The sequence below is a fragment of the Photinus pyralis genome, unplaced genomic scaffold (genome assembly GCF_008802855.1).
Source record: "Photinus pyralis isolate 1611_PpyrPB1 unplaced genomic scaffold, Ppyr1.3 Ppyr1.4_LG4, whole genome shotgun sequence".
Lineage (NCBI taxonomy): Eukaryota > Metazoa > Arthropoda > Insecta > Coleoptera > Lampyridae > Photinus > Photinus pyralis.
This window is the reverse complement of record NW_022170511.1, coordinates 23,906,872-23,933,952: the sequence shown is the minus strand read 5'-3', so window position 1 is coordinate 23,933,952 and position 27,081 is coordinate 23,906,872. Positions and strand designations below refer to the sequence as shown.

The 27,081-nt window shown below is 36.1% G+C and overlaps 1 protein-coding gene across 5 annotated transcripts in view; it reads right to left on the bottom strand.

The window, feature by feature from the left end:
• The window catches only part of LOC116167692 (apoptosis-stimulating of p53 protein 2), a 287,541-nt gene that overhangs the window by 96,353 nt on the left and 164,107 nt on the right, over positions 1-27,081 (bottom strand). For 2 of the 5 annotated variants that reach the window (XM_031483155.1, XM_031483156.1), the window contains exon 1: positions 11,641-11,870. The exons of the other annotated variants lie outside the window; for them this stretch is intronic. The gene's annotated coding sequence lies outside the window, so the exon portion shown is untranslated. Of the gene's footprint in view, positions 1-11,640; positions 11,871-27,081 lie in introns of those variants that run through there. 5 annotated transcript variants of the gene reach the window in all.

Below are 27,081 nucleotides of genomic sequence, written 5' to 3'. Positions count from 1 at the left end.
AAATCAGTTGGAGACAGATGTGGGCTCCGGGGAGGCCACTGAATGTCTCCTCTGTGCGCGATCGGTGTATTAGGGAACAGTTCTTCACCACAGGTAAATCCGCGTTGGATGGCAGGTTGCGCCATCTGATCGCCTTTTTTTTTTAATTGATTATTATCGACGTTTAAAACTATCTGTGGTTGGTAGGAAAAAAGACACTAACCAATGAAAATGTACATTGCCATTTTAAGTGGTAATCTGCTATTGTGGGCGTTCGCAATTTTACTCAGTAATTAATAGGGGGATTGGTTTTGCAGAAATTGAAGAGATTCGCGATTTGCCATTGCCGGCGATGTTAGTTAGCATTTAGTAAAGTGACGAATTTAATGTTTAGTTGCTCCATCTGTTGTAAACAACCCGTGGCGTGGCGTGGCTCGCATGCTAATCGTAGGATAACAATAATAATCACTTCTTCTTGCGTGTCTTGTGTACGGTGCGCCAGTGCGTCCAATAACGATGAACAATTTCAAGGCCAAGTTATACTTAAACTCATCATATTTCGTGAAAGAACATTTGTGCATTAATTAAAATCTGTATACGGTGTAGAAACGAGACTTTCTCTTTTTTGTAAAAGATCAAGATCAATATCTGTGAAATTTGTGACTGGATTCACTAAATTCGCTAATTAGCAAGTTGCACACGGTAAAGCAAATTTCCTGGTCCGTACGAACGATAACAACCCCCAACTTTTCGCTATTTTCGAATTTTTAACCGGAGTCCACCATTTACGGGAAAGTTTAAAACAGTAGCCGATTCGTCATCTCCGATTCAGCCGACATGTTATAATTGTGAGCAGTTCGTTTCATTATACCGTAACTGTCCATCCGGAATCCGTCGGTAAGACTGCACAACTAGAAAAAGTATTGTGTAAATGAATTATTGCAAATATGTTCATGTGTTTAAATAAGGATCTATTGACCAGGAAGTAAATTTCTTGAAGTCATTTTGTAACGAAGCACCCGTTTTCCGCCTTGACGTTTACCCGTTTTAGTTATCACTCTGTGTATGAACACCCGTTTTAAGTTTGGCGCTTCGGTACGAAAAAGTGCCATCCAAAAGTATGGTTCTAGGAGGTGAAGATAGAAGTTAAACATAATTAATTTAATTTCTAAAGTTGTGTTTCAGCCGCCGCTACCGTAAATAAGGCGGCAATCACTTCGCCGTTTGTAACCGTTCCCGTCAGGACATTTCAATTGTCTTTGTTGCGTCCGTAAGCTCGTGTCACTCGTGTTTTAGATGACTTTGATTTTCTATGTTATTTTAAAACGAGCATTTTAACTGCAAGGCCGTACGCTGTTATCAGGTGGATAAGTGACCTTTATGTTGACCTGAGGAATGCCAATCAACAATAGATGTTACTACGGATTTTAGAAATTTCAATCCGGTCAATTAAGTAAGTGAAATTAGCAGTAGCTAAATAAACGTGTCGCAGTAAACGTCAATCCACGTAGTCGTTTGGGGTATAAAAAGAAGCGCTCCAAGAAGACTTAGTTACAGATTTTTAGAACATCCGCAGGCCGCACAATTAATTAAAGACATTTTAATTTTGGAATATAAATAACCGAATACGCTGTGTCGTTCCCTCCATGGCACTGCCGAATTTTACAAAAGGTAAAGCCGTTCTTTAGTGGCTCTTTTGCCTTCGGTGTGTTTTTTCACTTTCGCAAACTACGTTTTGTACCGCAATTTTGAGCCGTTTACCGTTTAATTTATGCTTTTACATTACGGTTACCGCACCGTATCCATAGCTTTTGCTTTCTCTTGTCGCTCCGTTTAATGGCAAGGTTCCCTTTCATTAACTATAAGAGGGGGATATTGTTTCGCTTTCCTGCATTTGCTTCCTCGTAGATACCGTTACCGCATCTGATTATTTACCATTCCTGCTTAGGGAAAATGCGGTGCGCTTTAGTTTTGTTTTAGCTTTTACCCGTAGCCGTCCGCCGCTTGATCTTTAACATTCTTGGAGCTGCCATTTCCTCCGTTTGAGTTAGCCAGAGGCTTCCGAGACCGTCCCGCAAACCGATTTTACCATCGACCTTGACCAGGGACAGGGCCGTACCCTGGGTGGCGCTCCAGTCCGTCTGTCAGACAGACAGAACATCCAGGTTGCCGCCGACTGTCGCTACTTTCGTCCTCTCACATGATTTAGTGACTGTAATTTGTAAATTTATTTATATTTCTTCTCAATTAAATTATAGTCATTATTCCGCTAATGTTTATTATTTTAAATTGTCATTCCATTTGTGCGCGGACTTATCACCGAAGTTCGTCACAATTTTCTTGGAAATTTATTTTCTTTTCATTTAATGAAATCTTGCTTTTCGTGTCTTCTTCAATCGTACCTAATGGTTTTATCGCGCTTTCTTCGTTTACCATTTTCCGCATCTTTTCTTCACACTTCGTTTCGTCACATCCTCTCCTTAAAGTTTCAAGTTTCGAGATTTAGAGAGCCGATTTTGTAATCAATTTTGTGGATAGAGGAATTTCAAGAATAAATCTGGAACCATTTGGTGGAAATGAATATTTTTGTAGGGTATTATTTTCATAATGGGTTTCGGATGACTGGAGACGAGATGTCGCTGTAGCTAGAGCTAAAGTGTGTATCTTAATTGGCCTTGCCTAGTCTAAGCTAAGCCATTGAATAAGCACTATCGGTGAAAATGTAAGCCTACTTACTCTACCTTTTATTTAATTACTAACAATCCCGGCAAACTTCGTGCCGCCTTTGGCAAATCTCGGTTTTTCCCGAACCCCGTTCGCGTGGGATCTTCCGGAAGTTCTTTCGGAGTACACCTTAACGCCTTCAACGAAGCTTACGTTCTAAATGTCCAGTCTGTGTTCGATTGTGGTACATAAAATCTTATTTTTCCTATTCCCGTTCCCGTGGAAATTTCGGAAAGCGTTTTCCTAACTCAGAAACATACGTTCAACTCGAGGTCCAACCATTCCCCAAAGTTTCATCCCAATTGGATGAGCGGGTTAGACATGCATAAGAGACACACAGACATTCATTTTTTACATAGAAACCCGACGAACTTTGTATCGCCTATCCCGGCGAACCTTCGACTGTGGAAACCGTGTCTTCGGTTTTTTAGATTCTAGTTTGGACGTTTTCAGTTAAACGAACTAAAAACGAATATTTGTGAGAAAAATTTAAAAACGAGAAAACAGATTTTTCCGATTTTTCTCGAAATCTTTGGTACTATGTGAAAAATGGATCATATATAACTGTTGTGGATCTTTTTATTGGCTGTAGTTTTTACATTTAAATTTTTTGGAAAGAGTGCAGTTTCGTTGGGAATCATGAAAAATGGATACTCTGAAAAATTCTTTGATATACTGAGTCGACTACGACCTACATCAGTTGGTTTTTGAGTAGATGATTCTATCATTAAATTACACCCTAAATAAAACTGTTGATTCTACGCCAAAATGAAAGACCAAGGTTGTATTTGTAGCCCAGCGACACGAGGAATTTAAGCTCTCTGCTTAAATATGGTGCTGTGGCCAACGTAATCCGGTCAGAATTTTCAATGCCGTGTTTAACTTCGTTGCGGTTATTCGTGTTTAAGAGGTCACGAATGACCCAAAAAAATACTACCCTTAATAATTCTACAGGTACGATAGGGGCGTCAGTTTAGTGTAACCAAAATTAATACCTTTTCCGATTTCGTTAATGTCAATTTAACACAGATTCTCGTTTGTAACTGTAAACGTAAAGTATGTGTGCCAAATGATCTACTTAATATTTATATGTAGATGTTACAAACTCATACGGCACGACTGCTATGTTCTGATTCTCATGAATTTAGATACCATGAATAAGGAGAATGTAAATGCATATATCGTTTATATTCATATAGCTAATTGGAGATTACTATACAACGAATGTACGATATCGAAATACGTCGAAATTCCACAATTTGTTGGCAAGCCATTAAGGTGGGTATCGAATGGTTTATGGAGGGTAAGATAAATATACAATTGGCGGTAAAGGATTCCGCGTTGACAACCGAACCTCGTGGGAGTTCCGGCGGTTCGAAGTAGCTTTCTTAATAACTTATTCGAATTTTTCTGACGAGTTCGGAAATGTTTCACTATCTTTTAAACCCTTTCCCGTGACTGTTTCCACTAACGATTTTCTTGCAATAATTTCAAAACAACCGACGACCATTATTACTAGAAGCTTGTATTAATACTTATGAGATGTAATAAAACCTCAGAACCCTGCACAGATTTAATGTTCGCATGCATTTGCCTTTCTTACGGATGCAATTAAACTGGAATTACATTCCGTACTTTAGGTATGTGCAGCGATGCAGAATATGCATGAACGTAGTCGCAAAAACTCGTAATCTTTGAACATACAAGCATGAAATACGTACAAATTGAAATTTGCCTTTCCCAAGTAATATATTAAATAAAGTACAGTTTTCTATTATTCTACCAGAAGTACAATTTCCAAAGACTTCCATTTACGATTGATTCATTTGTACAAATTTTAGCCAGTAATTTAGTTTCGACCTCCATTGAACCGCACACTAAGTGATTGATGGTGACAAGTAAAGTGAACATTTCACATACGTAATACGTACGAGTTTACACGCAAAAATGATAATTTTATTAAATTTCTCAAGTTTTCCAAGGGGCCTGTGGCGGGATCGAGAAAATAAAAGCCGTATATATAAATACAAAAAATATATACTCCAAAAACATATTTATATAGAAACAACCAAAAATACGAGTAAGATATTAAAGAAAACACCGAAATTTCGTCCCTATGGGCGTGAGCTGTCGACGCTTTTCCTGCACTGTCAAGCATTATCTGCATTATTTATCTTACCTTCCGTAAAACAAACGAAACAACCCCTAACGCATGCCCTAGAAATCGCAGTGCATAAAGTGAAAGGCAACAGTATCAAATAAAAAAAATGCCTTGTTTTGTACTAACGGACTTGATTAAAATCGTTTTTGCGGGCACCGATACACCGCGAGACCCATTCGCGCGGTTTACTCAAATCTTAATCAATTACCATCGAGCTGGCTACATAAAATTTATTCCGCGCACGCTTTAGGGCTGGGAAAGCGAAATTAAAATTACGACCGGTCCCTATGGAACAAGAAAGTATCACATGTTGAAATGCTTTTATACACTCAATTTCACTTATTTAATATGAAATTAGTAACCGCCTACGTGTATCGTGCGTGAGAAAGTGGAAAGTTGACCAACGAAACGAGGGGTCGCCCGCACAAGCGTGCGAAATTTGAAAAACATCGCATGACAGGTGTACCGTACGAGTTTGTTATATCTAGATATAGTCGTCACGAACCCAAGTGCGGCAGATGCTTACTCATTTATTTAAACGTGGGTGCTCATCGGAAACTTTTATTGGCTCTCATCACTTACGTAAAGACTGAAGAGAGGTGTTACTCCCCGTATGCAGGTTGTAAACCAATTAAGCAGTCCACGAGAAAGTTGGTAAACTGCGAATATGAAACTTATAAACACGTCTTAGCGTAATAGACGCAGACTAGTTAACGATCAACTTGGATTTGGATTTATGTCGACGATATGTTTAAATTAATTAACTTTATTAACTTATCCCACCCTAATCTCTCAAAAGGATAGTAAACACATGAGATTAAACACCTGGAATACAACTACGAATAAGGGTCGTTCACATATTGTAGGGGAATTTATGATCTAATTCACTTCCAAGTTTATGCCACTTACTGTCAGTTTCAAAATTCGCAGGCTTGATTCCGTCGATAATTACGCGTATGTAAAGTTCGCGCAGGAACTACCATATTTCATTCCTTTGTGAATTTTCTATGCAAATTACTGAAACGAGTCTTGCTATTTGCAAATGTAACTTGTAATTCCAATTTGCGAGATGCACTTCAAACGCAAATAGAATATTTTATTATTTATGTTCCTGTATACTTCAATTTACAGTTACATTTAGTTATTATATTAAATCATCATTTATATGCAAGTCTTGGCATTAATTTAAATAATAAAGTTAATTATAATAGCGACTAAAGAAAGAGCGAATATAGCAGCCTCTCCTTAAACTATCATTCTCTTTCGAATCTAGACCCAATGTGTCATTACGCCAGGTAGTTATTGCTAATAAACCAAATAAACATGAACATTGTTTCGCACACACAATAACATCGTTACTAAGAAGGAGGATTATTATAACAAGCTTTGATTTTAAATCAATTACCTTCACGTTATAAACTCACTCGGTTTCGCGTTCTAACGTCCCATGTACCGTGATTATATTGAGCATGTGAGAAGCGAAACTGAAATTTCTCCTGATGCAAACGTTTCAAATTTAGAGCTTTTTGATTCTGGGCTTCATGTTAAATTTGGAAACTAGAAAATTGTACAATTGATACCTAGTACTAATATCCAAGGTGGGTTTCTCGGAAAAAAAACGACCGGTGGTCTTATGTAGCATAAAGCGCTAAGGACTCAGAGTTAGTCCTCTGGTTTAAGGTCAGTTTCGGTGTAAGATCTTTGTGCACATTTCAATTTTAAAAGTTTAGGAACTGAATAAATTCGTTACAAAAAATTAACCCGTTGCTTCAAATACTCCAATATAATTTTTCAAAATGTTATAATGTTACCTCTTCAAACATGGTTTTTATCGGATGCCCAGTTGAAACTAACCTTTAAATCCCTCAATTACTAATACCGTTAAGAGTCACTTGTCTAAATTTACTTCGAATTTCCGCAAATCATCCAACAAAAGATCATCAGCTTCCCTTTTTCTGTGTGCTTCGCTATTTATATTGCCGCATGAAAAAACTGAAACAGAACCAACGCAAATTTTGCAGCAGCGTCTTTTTTAAATCAATAGCAGACCATCATTTTTTGTTTATTCTGCGTTATTGTCTCAGCCAAAACAGAATGACCGAAGAAGTAACTTCCTCGTGTTCTAGTAGCGCACGTTTATCGCGCCTAAGCGGTATATCTATATCCAATTTTAACCGCCTACAAAAATCGAAAAAATTAAATTGCAAAGCGGGCTGCCCTTACAATATACACTATACAGAAAGATAGGGAACCTTTACTTTGAGAGTTTTGAACAGTTTCCAAGAGCCTCCAAGAACTTTCCAGAGATTTGTAAGGCACCAGCGTTTATTGGACTTTAAAAATGTGCAAGAGTTTTCTGGGGGGTTATTCTAGAGAGTTATTACAATATATGTAGAGCATTTACGGATCTTTAGGGAATTGAAAATGTTCAAAACTTTCAGAAGTTATCAAGAAGGGTCTTTATGTAGTGATCCTAAGGCTTTGGAGTTCCTAAAAGCTCTTACGATCACATAAACGACTTTATTAATCCTTAAGATTAAGAGCCTCTAGTCTCATCAAATGTTTTCTCCCTTCGTTGGTCCCTCTAAAAGAGCTTTAAGTGTTTAATATCAGAATGGGCCAGTCCCTTCACGAGCTTTAGCGGCTTAATTGTGCGTATTTGAAATTCTTTAATGAGTTTCAAGGTTGCTAACAATTTCTTAAAGGGTTTATAAGAGCATTATAAGCGCTCTTAGTATCTTGAACATTTACAGTCTTCATGAATCTTCAAAGATGACAAAAATTTACTGGGGGCTTAACAGTTTCCAAAGGTCTCAACAAGTCTTCCAAAACTTGTATAGTTTTAGCCAGTATTTTGGTGATTAAGAGTTTCCCTAAAAAGGAAGGTTTCAAATCGTAAACAAGGTTCACATTTGAATTGTGTTCCTTTTGTGCTAGTTTGCGCGCCAAACTGACGTTTTATGCGTCCATATTCCAACATGCTGCTAAGAGTAAAAGTTTTTAATCGAAATGAAATTTTCATTTGAATTGATTACCAATTTTAATTCCGTTTAAATAACTCTTCGATTTATACTTTCATTTAAATTCTTACGCCATCTATGTATTTTTTTTTGTAAACCCATTTAGTGAAAATTATGTTATTGCTGTAGTTCTTTATTTTCGCCGCTAGAGGCCATCCGAGTGTTAATAGTTTGTTTTATAATAATTCGTTGTTTCGTCACTAGAGATCCTGATCCTTTCTTTCTTCTTCAGAGACCATCTGGTCTTCACAGTGTCTGCGTGCAGATTTTTCTGATAAGCCATTGCTATTTACTTACTTGACTTATTGTTAATTAGTTAGATTACATTGCTGTTGTATAGAAATTTAGTTATTTGTGTATCGTAAAGTAGTTTTCTTGAAGTTAACGACACCGATTCTTACGGGTAATACGTGGATGATTCAAAATTTTGCGTTTGGTTAATGATTTACCTGATTAGTGTCAGACGTTAGACCTTGCTATATCGCAAGTTGTCTGTTACAGATAAGGCATAAAAGCGCCCTTCTGAGCTCAAAAGGCCGTTACGACCAGAGTCCAAAGGTAATATTTCTTTATTTTCGTCGACTTCTTAATATAACGGTTTTGATTTGATTATTTTACCGACTACCAGTTGATCCCCTTTTTTGCTAAAAATGATGTCAAATTAAACAGTTCAAATCTAGATATTACAGTTTCCCATTTGCAATATTGTTGAGATCATTTATTAAATAAATTACCCTCGATAGTGACATCAATTGTTTTTGATGTTCTATCCCTGCAAATTACTTTATTTCTTTAGCTTATCAAGACAAGTGTTTTCCTCTTTGGGCAAGTATTCTGTTCTTTTCTTGTTCTTATTTTAAATTTACCATCGGGTTTACTATTACTAAATTTCCTTTTTGATTCGTTTTGCTAGAGTACGAGAACCCTGTTATTCACCCCGACCCACCTCTATTTTGCCTGAGCTTACCGGGTGTTTATCTCGTGGTTGTTTTGTTACATTTGCGGCATTTAGTCTTTCATTTTGCGCAAAGGAATGAACGTAATCATAATTGGAATTATAGTAATGGTAAAAAAGTTTTAGGCATTCAGAGAGATACAGTGTTCCCATTAGAGGGCTGGTTATTCCACACTTTTGTTATTTTAATTTCTTTAAAGTCAATGAGTGCCTCGATGAGTTCTTAATAAAATTAACGTATGACGTGTCATGACCGATTAATCGCCTGAGAAAGTTACCTGGGCCAGTCTGACGGGCGATAATACAATCTTAATGTGTTTTACGCGACCAAAACAGGTAGGTAAATCAGGCTTATAATGGAATCATAGATCATCGTGAGAATCTCTAGGTTTTAGATTTTAGAACGGCCGTGGGTTTTGATTCATAGCCCAAAACGAATGGGTGATTAGTTGCGGATAATGATTAAAGATGTCCGATTTAACCTATTAGCGCCATTTTGGAGGCGACCTTCGTAAAATCGAAAAAACATAATATCCAATTTTCTGTGGAACTGAGAAATCAGCGAGACCTTCCATTACGAGTCCGAAATGAAGGCTAGTTTTAGTCTTGTATAAATAAGGTGAAGTGTTTCTTTCCATTGTGATTAATACATACCGATTACTTTAAGGATTTTGCTGGTACAGAATTCCGGCGTTTAATTTAGTAAAGAAAAATTATTCCATAAGGACTCAGTACGTGCCCTTTCAACCTGATTGAAATTTTGTATATGACAGGGAGTTTTCCCACTGTATATAATTTTTCTATGTTCGATACAATTAGAAGGACAAAATGTTTGCTTTCCCTTTTATACTAAATAGTGAAAATCTTCTAACTGAGTTAAAATTCTATTCCTTAAGAGTTGAGATTTGTTTGTAAAAGAAAAAAGGGGATATTACATTTTTTCATTGTTCGTTAAAGGCGGAAAATTAGTAAATAGACCAAGTATGCACTTCAAAATAAGTAACAGAGACTTAGACACTGGATTTTTAGATGCAAAATTAATATTGATGTTTTGAAGGAATGTAGAGGGGGCTGAGTTTGATTGTTTCAAATTACAGTGTGTTCGAGATAATAGGGCCATCTCAATATTTCTTCTAATTGACGAAACGATAAAATTGTAAAATATAATTTTGTATGCGACATATCCGGTGCATATTGAAATTTGTGATTCATTGTTACGCAGGGGAGGGGGGCCGTTTTTTGGATTGAAATAATGCCTTCAAATGGAGACAGAATTTGAGGATTTTATGTAATGGTCACTGTAATGTTCAGTTTTTTTGTATTATAAATTGTGAATTTGTAAAAGTAATTTAAGGGTTGTTATTTTATTAATGAGTGTCTGAAATTCAAGGGACGTATAAATAAGGAAACATTTAATTTGTAATTGACGTAAGAAAGAAGTCTTATCTGGACAAATGTGTGTGTAAAAGCCGTTATTGGGCAAATTAATTGGCCAGGTCTGATAAAAGGACACCTGCATGTAAAGCGCTACGCTTATGGGAATCAATTTGGCGACGTAAGTTATTTGTTCGATTTTCGTGGGTCAATAACGAGGCAGATTAATAAAGTGGAGGTGCGGATTGCTTAAATAAGCGGGGCAGGTTAAAAACGAGGCTGCTCCGGTGATGTATGAAAGCGTGAGTAACTCATCTTACGTGAATTTTATATACGCTTGTTGTTTTCATGTTGGTTTGATACACAATTTGGTTATGTCAAAGTTGGTCGTATTCAAATCCCATAACAGCGCATAAATCATCAAAAAAAGTAGCACAATTTTGATGCGATCTTTAATTTCGATAGTAAAACGTAGTATTAAGTATCTAGTAATACAACAAATTAAAAATTCCGAATCTCTGCTAAATTTCCATATATCACCAATTTCGGTCGGAAAACAAGCGAATAAAATGTTTAATATCCAACGTCACACAGATTTAGATGAACGAGTTCCGGAAATAAACAAAAGGTGAACCAGACAATAATCTGGAATTAGGTAATCCCATTAAAAGATGGCCTAGTCAAGGCGCACTTGAAAATTTCAAGATAAGTAACTGATAAAGTTTCAAGGTTTCTGAACGCAATCTGGCGCCTTGCCAAATTTATATGGAATCTGCGCAAATCGTCAAATAAAATACTCTGGCATTCATGTGCGGCATGTGTACATTATCGTAGTGCATTTACTAGCCCAAATGGCATACGCCAATAATTCAAATGCATATCCAGCATTTTCAGCAGTTTCCCGTTATTTTCGCGTTCTCTAAGTAACAAAATAAACGATTTTATATTCTCTGAGTTTTTAGGGACACTAAAAACATCTCTTTGGAAACGCTCAACATATCAACCTCAACGCGCCCTTTGTTGATAGATAACGTGTTTAACGTCATTTCATGCTTTCAATGGTAAGATCCATAGACAGAAGGTCTTGTCATTTACGTCCCGTCTGCAAGATTGGACTAATGAAATCACAGGAAGCAAACAATTGTTTGTAAATAAATTAGATAGTAAAATGAACTCGCTCAAATAAATAAATTACGTTAACTCGAGAGAATAAATACGGCTTTTGTAGACATATAAGAGTAAATTTATGAATGAAAACCCCTCCCGAGTAAATCATTCAGTAATAAAGAATAAGGATAAACTGCTTTGACAATTCAGAGCCTGGCTTTAAATATATAAGGTGGTTCCCTGACACCTGATAGTCGCCGATACTTTTTTGCTATACAGAAGAAGGGCGTGTGTAAATTTATGAAAATGCGTTTGCTTACCAGATAAAGTAAAGTACCATTAGCTTTTACATAATACACCAACATGTAAATTTTTTTTATAAAAATACGTATTTTACACGAAATTATATCAAAAATTGTTGTAAATGTTCTTTTTGACTAAAATTTTAATTGGTAACACTTCTCACAGCAAATTGCGTAAAAGAGGGTTGACCGAAAAGATCGTCAAGTTGGGGGTGAACGCAACGCGTTGCGGCGTACATAGTGGTAGAAGTTCGACTGGCGGCTCCGACGTCGAGAGCATTTGCTGAGTAGACCGTTTCACAGGGATGATTTCACTTACCGACACCCCCATGCGCAAGTCTTAACGTTAAAAGTTTAACTTTTTCCCACTGCGTTATCGCGACTGCAATTAGTTGGTGAGTACGTTTGAGTGGTTTTAGACATCGTCATATCGTAATGGCCTTTAAAAATTCCCATCATCTTTAAGACACAAAAAAAGCACGAGCTTCTGCGTAATACCATCATCCCTTATAATATACTACGAATGCGAGCTCGACATTCTAAAGGCGCCCTGTTTTCATTTCGAGCGTAATCTTTTTGAGAAAATTACTCTTCACAAGGCGACATTAGACCGATTTACATTTCAAGATTGGCATGTACATTATACGCCCTCAACCCTTTCGCGGGACGTTCCCCGTAGGGATCGATCGCGTAAACGTCCAAAGATAAAATGCTTCGTTAATGTTCGATTAGAAAAACTTTCAGAGAATGCTGATTTATTCATAAGGAAACGATGTTATCACTTATAAGTGTTTTAAGTACCCCCTAAATACCTCATAAATTTTAAAACAGTTTTTAAATTTCCTAACTTGTTGCTTAAAACTTTGGAGATTTTTTGTTGAAGAAACCGCATTTACATACTTAATTCAACTCGAATTGGAGGTCAAAGAGCACCTACTTTTCTTTTTGTGATCAGACGCAGTTAGGCAAATACCAAACAATGAAACAATCTTCATACAAAATCAAACTTGATTTACTTATTAACAAAAGTAGGTAATTAAAAATTATCTCACGGAGAAGTTCAACTTGGATATATTATTTATTTTATTTTTTTGGCATTGACAACCAAGGTCATTAGCTATACCATTTTATTTATTATTTATTTTTATTATTTATTATTATTACTGTTATTAATACTGTATCTTTATCGAATGCCAAAAATAAATGTAAGCACTTGAAGTAGTAGTGACTACATACGAATGCTGGCAAAAATAGTGGTATTCCAAATTGAGAACAATAGGAGACCACAAAGAAAATAGGGGAAATCTGTGAAAAACCCACGCATTACAAGATACAAGAATAAATAGTGGTATGTGAAACGGTCACACAGAAGTTATAGATTTTTCCCCCAAGCAACAGCTGAATGGATGACTACAAATGGTTTGTGAATTTAAGTCCAGACAGGGCCTGTTCTTATAGAGGTGCTCATTCCAATTCTGACACTGCGTATCTTCCAAGGATTCAAGACTGAACTACAACTCAACTTAGGATGGATGTCAAAAAATCGACTTACTCGCCAAATCATCCATGAACCTAGCAGAGCAAGGTCAGCAGAACATAATCAAACATATTGCATAATTAGGTTCTAATTAAGTGCCCTATCCTCGAATTAAAATGCTCCCTTTTTTAAAAAAATATTACATGTTCTGCCAGGTTCATATGAACTCAGCAGTGCACTACCTTAAAAATCCAAGAAAATGAAAAGTGAAATAACTATAATTAGGTGCTAATTAAGTGCCCTATCCCCGAATTAAATGCTCCTTTTTTTTAAATTATTACATGATCTGCCAGGTTCATATGAACTCGGCAGAGCACTACCTTAAAAATCCAAGAAAATGAAAAGTGAACTAACTATAATTAGGTGCTAATTAAGTGCCCTATTCCCGAATTAAATGCTCCTTTTTTTAAATTATTGCATGTTCTGCCAGGTTCATATGAATTCAGCACAGCACTACCTTAAAAATCCAAGAAAATGAAAAGTGAACTAACTATAATTAGGTGCTAATTAAGTGCCCTATTCCCGAATTAAATGCTCCTTTTTTTAAAAGTTATTACATGTTCTGCCAGGTGCATATGAACTCATCAGAGCACTACCTCAAAAAACCAAGAAAATGAAAAGTGAACTATTTATAATTAGGTTCTAATTAGGTGCTAATTAAGTGCCCTATTCCCGAATAAAAAGCTCCTTTTTTTTAAATTATTGTATGTTCTGCCAGGTTCATATGAATTCAGCACAGCACTACCTCAAAAAACCAAGAAAATGAAAAGGGAACTAATTATAATTAGGTGCTAATTAAGTGCCCTATCCCCGAATTAAATGCTCCGTTTTTTTTAAATGATTACATGTTCTGCCAGGTTCATATGAACTCAGCAGGGCACTACCTTAAAAACCTAAGAAAATGAAAAGTGAACTAACTAATAATTAGGTGCTGATTAGGTGCTAATTAAGTGGCCTATTTTCAAATTCTGTGCTCTTCCTTTTTTTTATTTTTACTTGCACTATTTACATGATTTAAGCAGACAGGCACTGTGTTTACAAAAACAAATACGTCTTTAAGTGTTCGTGATTTGGTGTATTAAAAGGTGCTAATTTATTGCTTTAAACGCAAAAAGTTACAAAAATTGTTCGTACAAATTTTACAAAGGCGTACTTCGAAAACAAATTGCTCTATTGTGCGTTCAATTATGAAAAGTGCAAGCATAGCACGGGCACGGGACGTAGGATGCTATGTGATACTTGACAATTAAGATAAAACCTAATTATTAGTTGGTTCATTTTTCATTTTCTTGGGTTTTTAAGGTAGTGCTCTGCTGAGTTCATATGAACCTGGCAGAACATGTAATAATTTAAAAAAAAGGAGCATTTAATTCGGGAATAGAGCACTTAATTAGCACCTAATTAGCACCTGACTATGCAATATGTTTGATTGTGTTCTGCTGCCTTTGCTCTGCTAGGTTCATGGACATCGCCAAATCAATTTCTTTTCAATGGACCAAGAGGGTCAGTTCATTCAGCCTACCTACACATTTTTGCCGCACCTTGATGTAAAACTGAAATTCTTTGTGTACTCCAATTTTGCGTTCTTTTGTTGTCAATTGTCAATTCAAAGGCAGCATTTCTGTTCCCGCAAGCGCTGCTCTAAAAATGTTGCGTAGCAGTTTTTTGTTGCGTCTGTAGAAACCGTGTTGCTATCAATATTCTGCAGTAGTCCTTGACATAATTTGTCAATTTATAGTTATTTACATAAAAGTCAGGAAAATGACACATGACTGGCGAGGAAATATTGAAGTGCGAGGAGCTTTTGGGCCGAGTACTTTAATTTCCGAGTCAAGTATTGTCATTTTGCCGTTTTACCTCACATTCCAAGGAACAAAAGGGTAGTGCTGGACTGCAGAATTTGGAGATTTCATTCCGACTATTTGGATAAGTTTTGTAAGTACAGTATTAAATTAGGATATTTTCTGTAAATTTATTCTGTATTCAGACCGTTTAATTTTTGCCTTCACATTAAGTTTACCGCAAGGTATTTATAGGGGAGAGGGGGGAAGGGAAGATATTGTCTCGCTTCCTGCATTTGCTTTCCCGTAGAAACCGCTACCGAATCCGATTACTTACTGTTCGCGCTGGGAAATTGCTGTGCACTTTAAATTTTGTTTCGGCATTCACCAGTAGCGGCCCACCGCTTGCCCTTTAGAATGAATTCTTGGCTTACCATCGCCGACCGCATCTAGTTCAGAAGCAAGAGCGACTGAAAACTTTGTAAATTACCGCTGGATTTTCCCTTTTCTTACCTTCACTAAATTTAATTTTTGTGATTACATCGTTATTATTTTGTGTAAAGGAGAACCGAAGCCACCGTGGGTGCGCGAGCTGCCGGTGCAAGTTCGTCGCATTTGAAGCATCTCAGTGCAGGTTATCCGGAGGTTATTCAGATATTAAACAAATATAAGAGCAAAATTTAAGAATTGAGGCATTTTTCATCTGCGCAGGTGTTCAAAACTTTCAAGCGTAGGACTAAGAAAACGGCTCACCAAATTTGTAGGAGTATATGAAATTACGAGTCAAATTGGCAACGTGCATGCTCGAGAACGCTAATGCATCTTTGGAAGCTTGGAAATCCAAGAAGAAAATTTGGGAAATAGAATTCCGAAAGGCAGTGAGGAGGTAAAATGAAAAGATCTTAGAAGATTAATAAGATTTTCGAAAAGGAATGTGTGACAAAGTGATACAAGACATTAGAGCGGATCGAGTTCAATGTGAGGAGATCACAGTTGACCAAAACCAGATGGAAAAATAAATCCAAGGGAAAAATGAGTGTGTAAAAAAACGAAAGGACAAAATATTCAGGAGAAATTAGCAGATCAAAAGTTAGTAGCGAGTTCCAACTTATGGAGTCAAAAAGTATTTAGCGAAGACGAAGAAGAAGAAAATGAGGCTACAGAGACTTTGCAACTCTTGATGCGAACCAACTTCCCGGTTTCGGTGAGCAGACGAAGGACATCAGAAGGCCTCCATCTTCCCGTGCTGCCAACAAATTTGACTACGGTCTTAGAGGGCGTATACCCACATCAAACAGGCCCCATCGGGCGATACGCTGTCATAAGCCTTATAAATCAGCCGAGGGAGATAGAATTCTCCCGATTTTCCTGAGACATTAACGCCCATTTTAGTAGAACTTTTTAGGAAGAGCAACTCCCCAAACTATATCGCCAAGGACTGGAGGAAGGTAGATGTGGTTTTCATTCCTAAGGCAGACAAGAGGCTCAGGAGCCAACCCAAGAGCTACCGACCCATCAGCCTATTTGTCTTTCATCTTTAAAACGATGGAGAGAATAGTAGTAAGAAAGAAAAAAAAACCTGTGACCTTGCTACAGTGCAGGAATGGTGCCTCGCTCGGGGGCTAAAAGTGCATCCGGACAAGATTATTATTATACAACATTATTTCCAGCAAATGATAATAAAACAAACGAAAGAAATTGAAGAAGATGAGCATACGACGAATGAAAACTGAAGAAACCAAGAACATTTAGAGAAGAAGAAAAGTTTTAACCGAAATTGAAGATGAAACAAAAGAACCAAGGGAAAGTGAACCTTTTGTTATAGAGCTAGGAGGGGGGGGGGGGGGAGCAAACTGAAGAAGTTGAAATTTCATAAAACAATTACAGGAGAACGTGCAGAGAGAGAAAAAAGAAGAGCGAATTTCAATTATTGTACAGAAGAAATATTTGAAGAATCAAGAACAAAGAAAAGAAAAAAAAAGGAACAAGAATATAGAAAATGAATGGAAGTTGAAAGAATAAAAAAAGTTAAATTAAGTTAAGTTTCGAAAAGAAGTACTGTGAAGTGATGATATAGTACAGAAATTATTGGAGTTAAGTGAAATTTAGTTTTAGTTCAAGATAAAGGAAGTTTTTTATTCCTTTTGAGTTTAGGTTTAGATTTTTTAGGTTAGATAGCTTAGTTGTTGCGTATGCGCAGGGCCAAACTTCTTATTTTGTGAAGGGAAATATCTGAAATTTCATCAGTCCCCCTTTGTCAAAAATATACATTTCGCATGCGAGTTTCCATGCCACTGCGCTACGGGTCGGCTATAACTGTAACAGTGTTGCTGTGATAATTTTAATGTGTGTAATTTTTTATGATTATGAGAAAGGCTGATCACGCTGCAGATTGGTTAGTTGGTTTTTGTATGTGGGCCAGATGCAAAATTATTGCTTTTAATTTATTTGCTAAGACATTTAAGTCGATAAAATTCGCAGGTGTTTCCTTGTATAAAATTTCTTTACCTTTAGAGATTATTTGTTAAACAGTATTTTTGTATAAAATGGACAGGTAAAAGTGAATGGAAAACATTTTGTTTACGTTGAGACGGTGTAGCTTTCTAAAAGTGCGGTCTTAAAAAAAGGGAAGGTGGATTACGATCACACGTGGTTAATAAAGCTGTTATCAATCAATCACATACGTAACATTTAAAAAAACGCTTAAATTTTATTCATTTTGTGTGTCAAAACTTGCCAATTAAAACTACTAAAAAGTTCGTATTCCTATTGCATTTTGTTTCAAAAAAATATAAAGCGCTATGAGCATTTCTGAAACTCGAAAACCCGTTTCATTGAGAAAAAACAAAACTTCCCCCATTGACGGAGCGCAACTTTCCGTTAAAAAGCCTTCGAACCAGTTCGACGCCATTATTCAAAATTTATGTTTTTGAATTCGCAGAAACGGCAGACGTTGTAATCGGCAAAGTCATATATTTTAAGAAAGAACACTTAAGCCCGCCAGAATCTAAATGCGTTCTTTCATCCTAATTCTAAAGAGAATGGACCGATAAAACTTCGTACGTACCACTCAGACACATTTTAACTTAAACGATTTAGACAAAAGTCATTGTTTATTCTATCATTAACATTTAGGACCTTCAAGCTTGAGAAGGAAACGTTCCGTTTAATTTATTCGGCGTGGGCGTCTTTCCATTTCCGTTATATCACTCATGTGCTCCGCTGTAGCATTATGAAATCGCCTAGTAAAAAAATGCACTTGTTTAAAATGAAAACGATTCCATTCAGAAAGGGATTTCTGAAACCTACAGCCCTTTAGCTTTGTTAGATACGACACGCTTTAGGATGATTGACAAGGGTAAACACACAATAAGCTTCTGTCTGTCCCTTGAAAGAATAACTAATTGTCACTGTCTTATTTTGGGAAACTACTTTTATCACAGTGACAAATTTTACTTTTGACATCCCTCGTTCAGACCGAATTTGCGAGTCGGAAACTCCATTTTCTGAAGGTGGAATTTTCGCCAATCTAGAGTGAAATTAAGGTGTCCACAAAAATTAGAAAATTAAAATATCGCTAAAAGTCAAAAATTCAAACAATCACTGAGTGTCACTGATTTTATGCTATACCTAATGGCATATTTTGTTTTTTGTGGTTCCATTTTTAGCCGGTGCAAAAAGTTCAGAATTTGAGGAAATTACCTCGCTCATGATTAGGCACTACAGCAAAAATTATATGGCGCTCAACATGGGGTAGTTTCAAGGACAATATGAATTGTATACATATATAAATTTAAAAGTAGATCACCACTTAAGTCCGCCCTGAGGCTTAATCTGAATTCTTCACCACTATAAAACCACCCCACGCAAACTTACGGGTGATTGGCTTCAACATTTTTAACCACTCGACGTGATCGGTATCGTGACTTACCGCAAATTGCCCCACGATTCTCTACCAACAACCAACTTCTCACTACATTAATTTTTTAAAACTACGCCCATTCAAACATGTTCCACCAATCAGCCAACTTCTTCTCAACTAATGAAATCTCCAGACACTCAAATTGACAGGTGTTGTCGAGTCTACGTTGACTCAAATTCCGCCGCATCAGCAGAACGCGCTGATCTGCTCGCGGAATTCTACCTAATTGCGTACCGTCCCACGACATTCCGGCGCCTTAAGCTTTTATACGCATTTCACTCAACAGGACTGTACTCAAAAACGATTCGCAATTTTCTTCTCTATACATTTATTGTTTCTTAATGGTTCAAGGAAGCAGATACCGCATGAATGCCTTAAGTTGGTGTCACATTTCGTGAATTTTATTAGGATGATCGAGTTACGAAAGCAACGTTGCATGATATCATTTAGTCTCACAAAAATCTTATGTATGTACTTTGTTATCCACGTAGGAAGACCAAAACAACCGTTTAGGATTGGTAGAAAAAAAGGTACTAACCAATAAAAAATGTACACATCGCCATTTTGAAAGTTGAATTCGCCATTGTGGGTGTGAAAAATGTAATTAAGAGAGGGGAGCATTCAGAGTTGTAAAAATAGATGAGATAGATTTCCACAATTTGGAGCAAATTCTTACTCAGGAGTTTTCAGGAATAATAAACAGTAATGTGGAACTGTTCAGAAATTGAATTACTTGCAATATACATTAATGATCTAGCCAGGGTCGTTCAATTAGAGAGTTGGTTGTTCCCAAATTTAATTTAAATTGTTTAAAACTATGGTTTCTATATAAATTTGTCGCTCTATGTTTTATAAGTCCACGATTACCGAATACAGTCGTGACCGTTTTATTACACGAGAAAGTAGTTGGCGCCCGTATGGTGCGAGATAACGGGAGAACAATGGTTTTTATGTGACCAAACGACTGATTCAGATTTGCTTATAATCAGGTCGTGGAACTGCCGAGTTCGAGATTTTGTATCCCAATAGCCTTGTAAAAGATGTGATTGGTCAGTAGAGATGTAATTGATTAGTAGATGGCCGATGAAACCAATTAACGCCATTTTATAGGCGTATGTTGTAAAAATGAAGTTCAGGAAAATATTAATATCAAAACAGGCTTCCGCAGAAAATCACGGAGCTATGAAAATCCAATATGTAATCAAACGTTAAATCGGGGAAGCGAAGAAAAGTACAAAATTTACCTTAGAACTTCGGATCGCAACCTTGTGAGCTCCGAAGAGTGAGTTCTGTATATCTGTAACAGATAATAACACAACAAACAAATAAAAGGGTTAGTAAATCACGCTGCACACAAAATATTGCAAAATAGCAATGCTAACGTCTGACACGGAGGTTAATCGTATCCTAAAACTGTAATTAATAGTCAAGAAGAATCAATAATTCGAATGACTTTACACTAGTAAAAGCAAAATTTGGTCTACTACGTCTGACCTTACAGTCCGGATATAACAGTATAAAAGTTCTATTCAAGAGCAATTCAATCTAATCGGTTCGAAACATAAACAAGATAATATGAGCCGATTCTTTGGAGTAAACAAACAACGTGACTAAAGAATCGTAGATATCGGCTTCGACAAAACAAAGTACGTGGTGTCAGGTATAACGAAGCGATATACAACAGTAATGTTCTCCAAGGTAATATACATAAATATACTTGCGGTTACAATTCAAGAACAAATATCGGAGGTGTAAGTCAACAAACTTCGGGTGTAAGTAGGTCACAAGTAATATAATTTAAATTAAATAAATTTTCGCAGCCGGTAATGTAGAAACATACACATGTCGTTCGTCACTCTTAATAAAATGGCGGGTCCAAATAAAATGCTAAATAATCCACGTACTGCGTGGGTAATACGTAATATCCCAGTAGGTCAACGTAAAAGGTAATCCAAAGGAAATGACGACGAGAAACTTAAGAGACAACTCAATTAAGTATTAAGGAAAGAATGCCGCGTAATCAAGTAACTATCTCGTATTGTTCAAATGCAAAATAATAATCCGTAAAACGTTTCAATAGAGCCACCAAGACATCAAAGGGACAGAGAGAAATCACTCCAAAGATAATTACGGTAAAGCCAAAACAATACATTCCTGTTAACAGATATGACACGAAGCCAGTAAGAGTAATGGCGTACCAAAAGACACTTGCAAGTAATCAATTCGAAGGCAGAAACTTTAGTGAAGGGGAAGAAGAACAACTGCGGGCAATACTAAATTGAAGAAGGGATAGCAACGACCTCGGTCGGCGAAGTAAATAACTAGGGGAACGAAATCTATAACACGAGAATAAAAAACTGGGTAAAAGAACTCGACTACAACAAGAATAATTTATAGTAAACACCCAGATGAATATCTGGTAAATTGTCGAATTTAAATAAGAGCAAGACCAAGGGTTACTTAAGCGGAATCCAAATCGGTAATATCAATTGGAGAGAAAATAACCTTACAAATTATTTTACCACGGGCGGTTTTATATCCTGGTATTCCAGATAGCTGAAAGTGTGCCATATTGAACTGACAGTTGTCACTACTTGTCATTTTCAAAATCAAGAAATGTAAATAACAACTCATATGCAATTTATTTCCATTCACACTTTCTAATTTCAAGTAGAAATTGAAAATTTATTCCAAAAGGAATTTTAATAACCCACCGCTTTTATTAGCGGCAATAGACGTAAACATTCTTGGCGAGTTGGTTGCCTAACCAATTCGAGTATCTCTCATTTTGTCGACGACTGTAATTTAATTATCTAGGCGAATGGGTTTTTTTTTTTAGTTGATCATTATAATTCTGCTGGCTACTCTCTAACGTTGTTAGATCTCCGCAACTTTCTTTTGTAGCCAATTTGAACAAATTAATCAATCGACCTTCTGCTATTACAAGAGAAAGTTTCGACGGTTTCAAATTCGCTTGTAATTAGAAAAAGTAATCGTGGCACGACACAAGATTGACTTTTATTCATCGCTCATTCAAACTTCTTTTGACGAGTGACACTTTCTGCGCCCAAAGTACACAAGCTTTCTGGCGTTGCTTATAACTTTTTTCTTCTTTGTATTTCCACGTTTCGTGTCGAAAATATCGATTGACTTCGCTTGATAAATTGTATTAAAGTCGAACTCGTTGAATAATTTGTAATTTGGGATCTTCAAGCGAACAGAATTCTGTTACACAACATCGTAGTTAGACGGCACGACGCAAATCTGTGTTATTTACGAGACGTTTCATCAGATGAGAGAAGTAATTTGATTGTATATAGATTATTTTGTCCAGAAGTCGTCTGCGCTGAGCGTTGATTACTGCTAAAAACCTGCTTATTCTCTCTGGAAATTGCGAACGGGATGAGTACAATTGAAGAGGCTTGTGTGCCCGAAAGTGTCATTGTTCGCACCATATTGGACAGATAAATTAAATTAGACGCATCTTCATTCGAATTAAACAGGGCACAATAATTCGAATCGGCTATTTAGGAAAGCGATTTTGCTAAAAGCCATAAAATTTAATCCAAAAGTTCAAGTTTAATTAGAATTTCAATAGTAAATAAAGATATGCCACTGAATGTAACCGCGCAGTAAAATATAATTTCAAAGATAAAATCATCTTAATGCCGCAATTCGAAACGAAAATTTCATATCTTAGGTAACTAATCTGTCCGATAAACTACAATTTATGTTTGAATCTTTTGATTTTATGGTACGAAAGGAATTAAACTTAAACGTTATGCTAAAATCTGTGATCTGTGATTGCAAAAAAGTTAGATTTTGAAAGCGTTTATAACTTTGTAACTGTCGAGTTTAAAAATGTACGGGAAAAAAAGTATTCTCTTAAAGCTGTAACGGTAGCTCTAAATTTGCATTTAAATTTTATCGTAGAATTAGGTTAGAAATGTTGGAACTAAAACAATTTGAGTATCATAGAATATCAATTCGTGGTGGAAAATAAATTTGTCAACCGCGATGAAAATGTGGTGCGTTTTTTGCGTAGTTTAATTGAATGGAGCATTGTTTCTCAAATGGTTTTGGAAGCCTCTTGAGCCGAAATGTCTGAGATGTATATATTTCGTTTTCTTAATTGGATGTTGCTCGAGATGTTGCTGGCTGAGCATTAGAGACGAGTCATCGGAATTTTGGTGCTTAAGAACCACATTTTTCTCTTGTGCTTTCATGAATATAAGGATTCCAGATACTAGAATCTTTAATACAGTTTGAACCAGATTCGATTTTTTGGACAATTTTTATGTAATACACGTAGCAAAAATACGGATTATCCTGAAATTTAAAAGTACGCAATAGACAGTCAACGGCGTGTAAGAATTGTTTACGTAGGGATATAATAAACTGATGTATTTGATCCAGAACAGCTTAAGGAGGCGCGCTAATATATCTTTTTGCGCGATCGGTCATTTCTGACTATTTACCATGGGTGTTTCCATGACAGTACGTAGAATTTACCAGTTACTATGATTACGACGACGCCAAAATTACTTACCGATCTAAAAACAGAACAGCAAAAATACTTACCGACGCCTTTTTAAAAATCAACAGTCTTACATTACATTTAACCTTTAATTATTGTTAGGTAAATTAAACGTACAATTTGTGCTGTTTTTCCTATAGCAAGACGCTCATAAAGTCATAAAGGAAGTGCAAAGCTAGTAAACTACATCAGACACATGCACATTTTTATGAAATTATTAATTTCAATTTTGACAAATAAACTGGTTGCCTAGTGATGTACACCATACCACTTCGATCATTTCGATTTATTCTGCTCGTTAATTTCTTAGTGCATATTTATATTGGTTGGATAATTTTAATTTCGATCGCGCAAAAAATGTTATAAGCACGTCGAACGTTAAGGGTTACCGTTCTCAGACAATAATTGGAGTCGTCGCTTCGCTCCTCCTCCAAACAATTCGAACGGTAAAAATCCCTTACCGTTCTCCATACTTAATATACTATATTATCACAAAGAACTATTGTTAAAACTGCTGTGTAAATGTTTACTACCTTAAATCTGAAGCAGGTTGTTCGTAGTCGCAAAATCATCCTAATTGACGCATTGTAAAAAATCAATAAAGAACATTAAAGTGCAAATTTTTACGTAGTGAAGCTTTCTCCTACTGATGATAATCTAATCAAGTGTCTCCATTCTCCGTACACGTACACAATGTTTGAGCTTTACTCGAACTCGAACATTCACTATTTATAACGACGAATTAAAATCTCTTAGAACACTGTCTAGACTTTCTTCTACAAGAACTTTACAACTACCAAGACTGACTGTCTTGCACCAAAATTCCTACCACAAAGCTAAACAAAAAGCCTTGTTTAACGTATGCGACTCCTCTTCTTTCAACCGATTCTGATGTTGCTTCTTTATCATTTTGTTATTTGCCAATCAAATCCACTAGAAAAGACGGCGGGTCCCCTTCTCGCCTTACTTCAATATGCGTCGATAAACTAACACCTGTGTTTACTTCAGCTAACACCTGCTTACCTCCAAATTAGTTAACTTTGACGGAACGATAACGAACTTCTTATCGCAAAACAGGGTTTAAATGAGATAAGCTAAAAAAATACAACGTATATTACTTCCAGATGTTTCCTAATCTTTTTTAACGTAATCCAATTTTACAGTAAATCAAAACAAAATAGAAGGAGATTATTTTGGGCAATAATAATGATAATATTGACTTTATTAGACCATATTTACAAGAAAAGAAAAAAAAATATTTCATATAATAAAAAAAGGTCTAAACGACGTAGTTCAGGAACGGATTAGTTCCGCTCTTGCTCTTTCACCCAAGCAAAGATTGATCTAAATTAAATACCAAACACAGGCAGGCAACGATTTAAAAAAAGATAAATAGGAACAAAGAACAATTCCTGACAATTAAAATTTACGATCACACACCACACAAAAAAAAACAAAAAAAAGGCATTTGTAGATACATATATGAGCAAAGAGCTATTGAGAAGAAATCTTTTTTTGCCAGATATCATAGATAAGATGTAAGTAAAATACCAGATAGCAAGGCTCAATGTTTTTGAAGAACATTTGGGCACAAACAGGGACAAATATACATCAAGTTTACCACGAATTTGAATTTGAAATTATATATTTCCAGAGGACATATTTCATATTAACTAGAGATCACAAGGTTGTTGCATTTTTTGCGCTTTAATTTTATGATTCAGAATTTCCAAATTTAGTATTGGCTTTTTGTAAATGTAAATGATTAAAATGTGAGATTCCCCATAACCTGGCTGTCGCAAATTCTTTAGGTCCCGATAGGTAAAAATGTTTGGGTTTGTTTTCCAAATTTCAATTTCTATTGGGTTTCAATTTCAACGGTTTATCAGATTGTAAAATTATTAAAATAATGATTCGCAGACTGCTATTGTAGCCATCATTATACTTGTCAAGATTTTTGAGTATCAATGGAACTCGACTTGTGTCTAGTAAAATCCATAATATTTTTATTAGAAATCGGGAAATACAAGGGTTTTTTCTTCTTTAGCAAAACTGGGCAGGGATTACAGTTAATGATATCCCTTAGGATTATATTTTTATTTACCTAAGTGACACCTTTCAATAAATGGTTGCATATTGTGATGTTACATATATCTGTCAACTTTACAATTGAAAAAAGTTTCCGCTATAACTTTTGTCCACTTTGTTAAAGGTGAAAGACGTTACGCCACTGAAAAGTGTTTTGGCGGGAAGTGCAGAATTCAATTGCACAAGGTCGGTGAGTAGATGCACTATGGTTTTTTCCTCCTGAGTGGCAACGATGGTAGCGGGGATTTTATAATCGACGCAGTATTATTATTTTTAAAGTAGTTCTGATTGCCTGCGTTTATTCTAGGCAAAGTGTACCTTTATGTTTCTTTGTAAATTTATCATAAAATAAGTAGGCTGTAGGGCATTTGTTTTATATTTATTGCTGTCAATTTGGCCAATGCTTGATATAATAAATTTAATTTTGCAATGCCTTATAAAACTTTGCGCAATGTTAATATTTGTGGGTGGGTTAACAGTTAAGTAAGGACCGCAGGTAGGGGTAGCTTGATTTATGTGCTATAAATGGCCCGTACATAAAAAAATCCTTTATCCTTTTTTGACGTGTGAGCTCAAACCACAAGATCTAAAACAAACTCTCAACCACGAACCCTAATCACAAACACAAACCCTGAACATACCCCTATATTGTTGTCGTAGTTGATTTTGTGAATTCTTTGTTCCGTGAGCTCTTGGTGTGAATATCGGGCTCCGTTACATAACAGTCTTAGTATATAATTTTATCTTCGTGAAAGATAGTGACACAATATTTTAAATTTCTATGTAGTCATGACTATGAGGGAGATGAAACTCCTCGATGTTGTACGGTTTGAAAACTATTATATTAAAATTGTATAATGCAAATTGGAAAAGAATGGAGAAAGTAAGTGAGTACACATCTTGGATCAATAGCTCTTTTTTTCTTCCTTGCAATTAATGAAGTCCCTAGAGCTACTCTCGTGTGATTACGAAACGGTAACCTTGATTTGAATTTGAATATTTTGTTATTAACGTTTTTAATTAAATTTCACTCTCGCTATATCTTGCGTGTTATTTATGTTGGTTGATCCTTAGAGCATCCTCGAGCAACTCGTTTCACAACACAACGTAGGTCCTATTAGTAGACGGGTTTGTTACTTAACGATCATGTGCCATGGGTTTCAGTTGGTTTTGACAGGAGTTTTAATTTTTGGTTTTGAGTAGCGCAGTCGCTTATCGGTTGGACTTGTGTTATAACATTAAACTTCTGCACCCACGCACAACGCCCTAATCGTACGAGAATACCTATCAAAAAAACTTCCTGCAAAATGGAAAATTATTTGTCCGATAGATATTCTAGTACGATTAGACGGTTGTGTGCGGGTGCGCCATCCTGTTGAAACCAGCAGTTTCCAACTGTTGATTTTTTTGTGCCGTATACAGGTTGATTCAAATTCGAGGGCCACCATGGGGATCTCGGGAACTGTAAGAGATAGATAGGTAGTTTAAATTTGGCAAAGTTGCGTATTTTGATGCTTAACAAAATGCAATTTTGAAACTTAAAAAATTTCGGAGATATCCGGAAAACACCGACATTTTGCAAAATTGTTTTTAT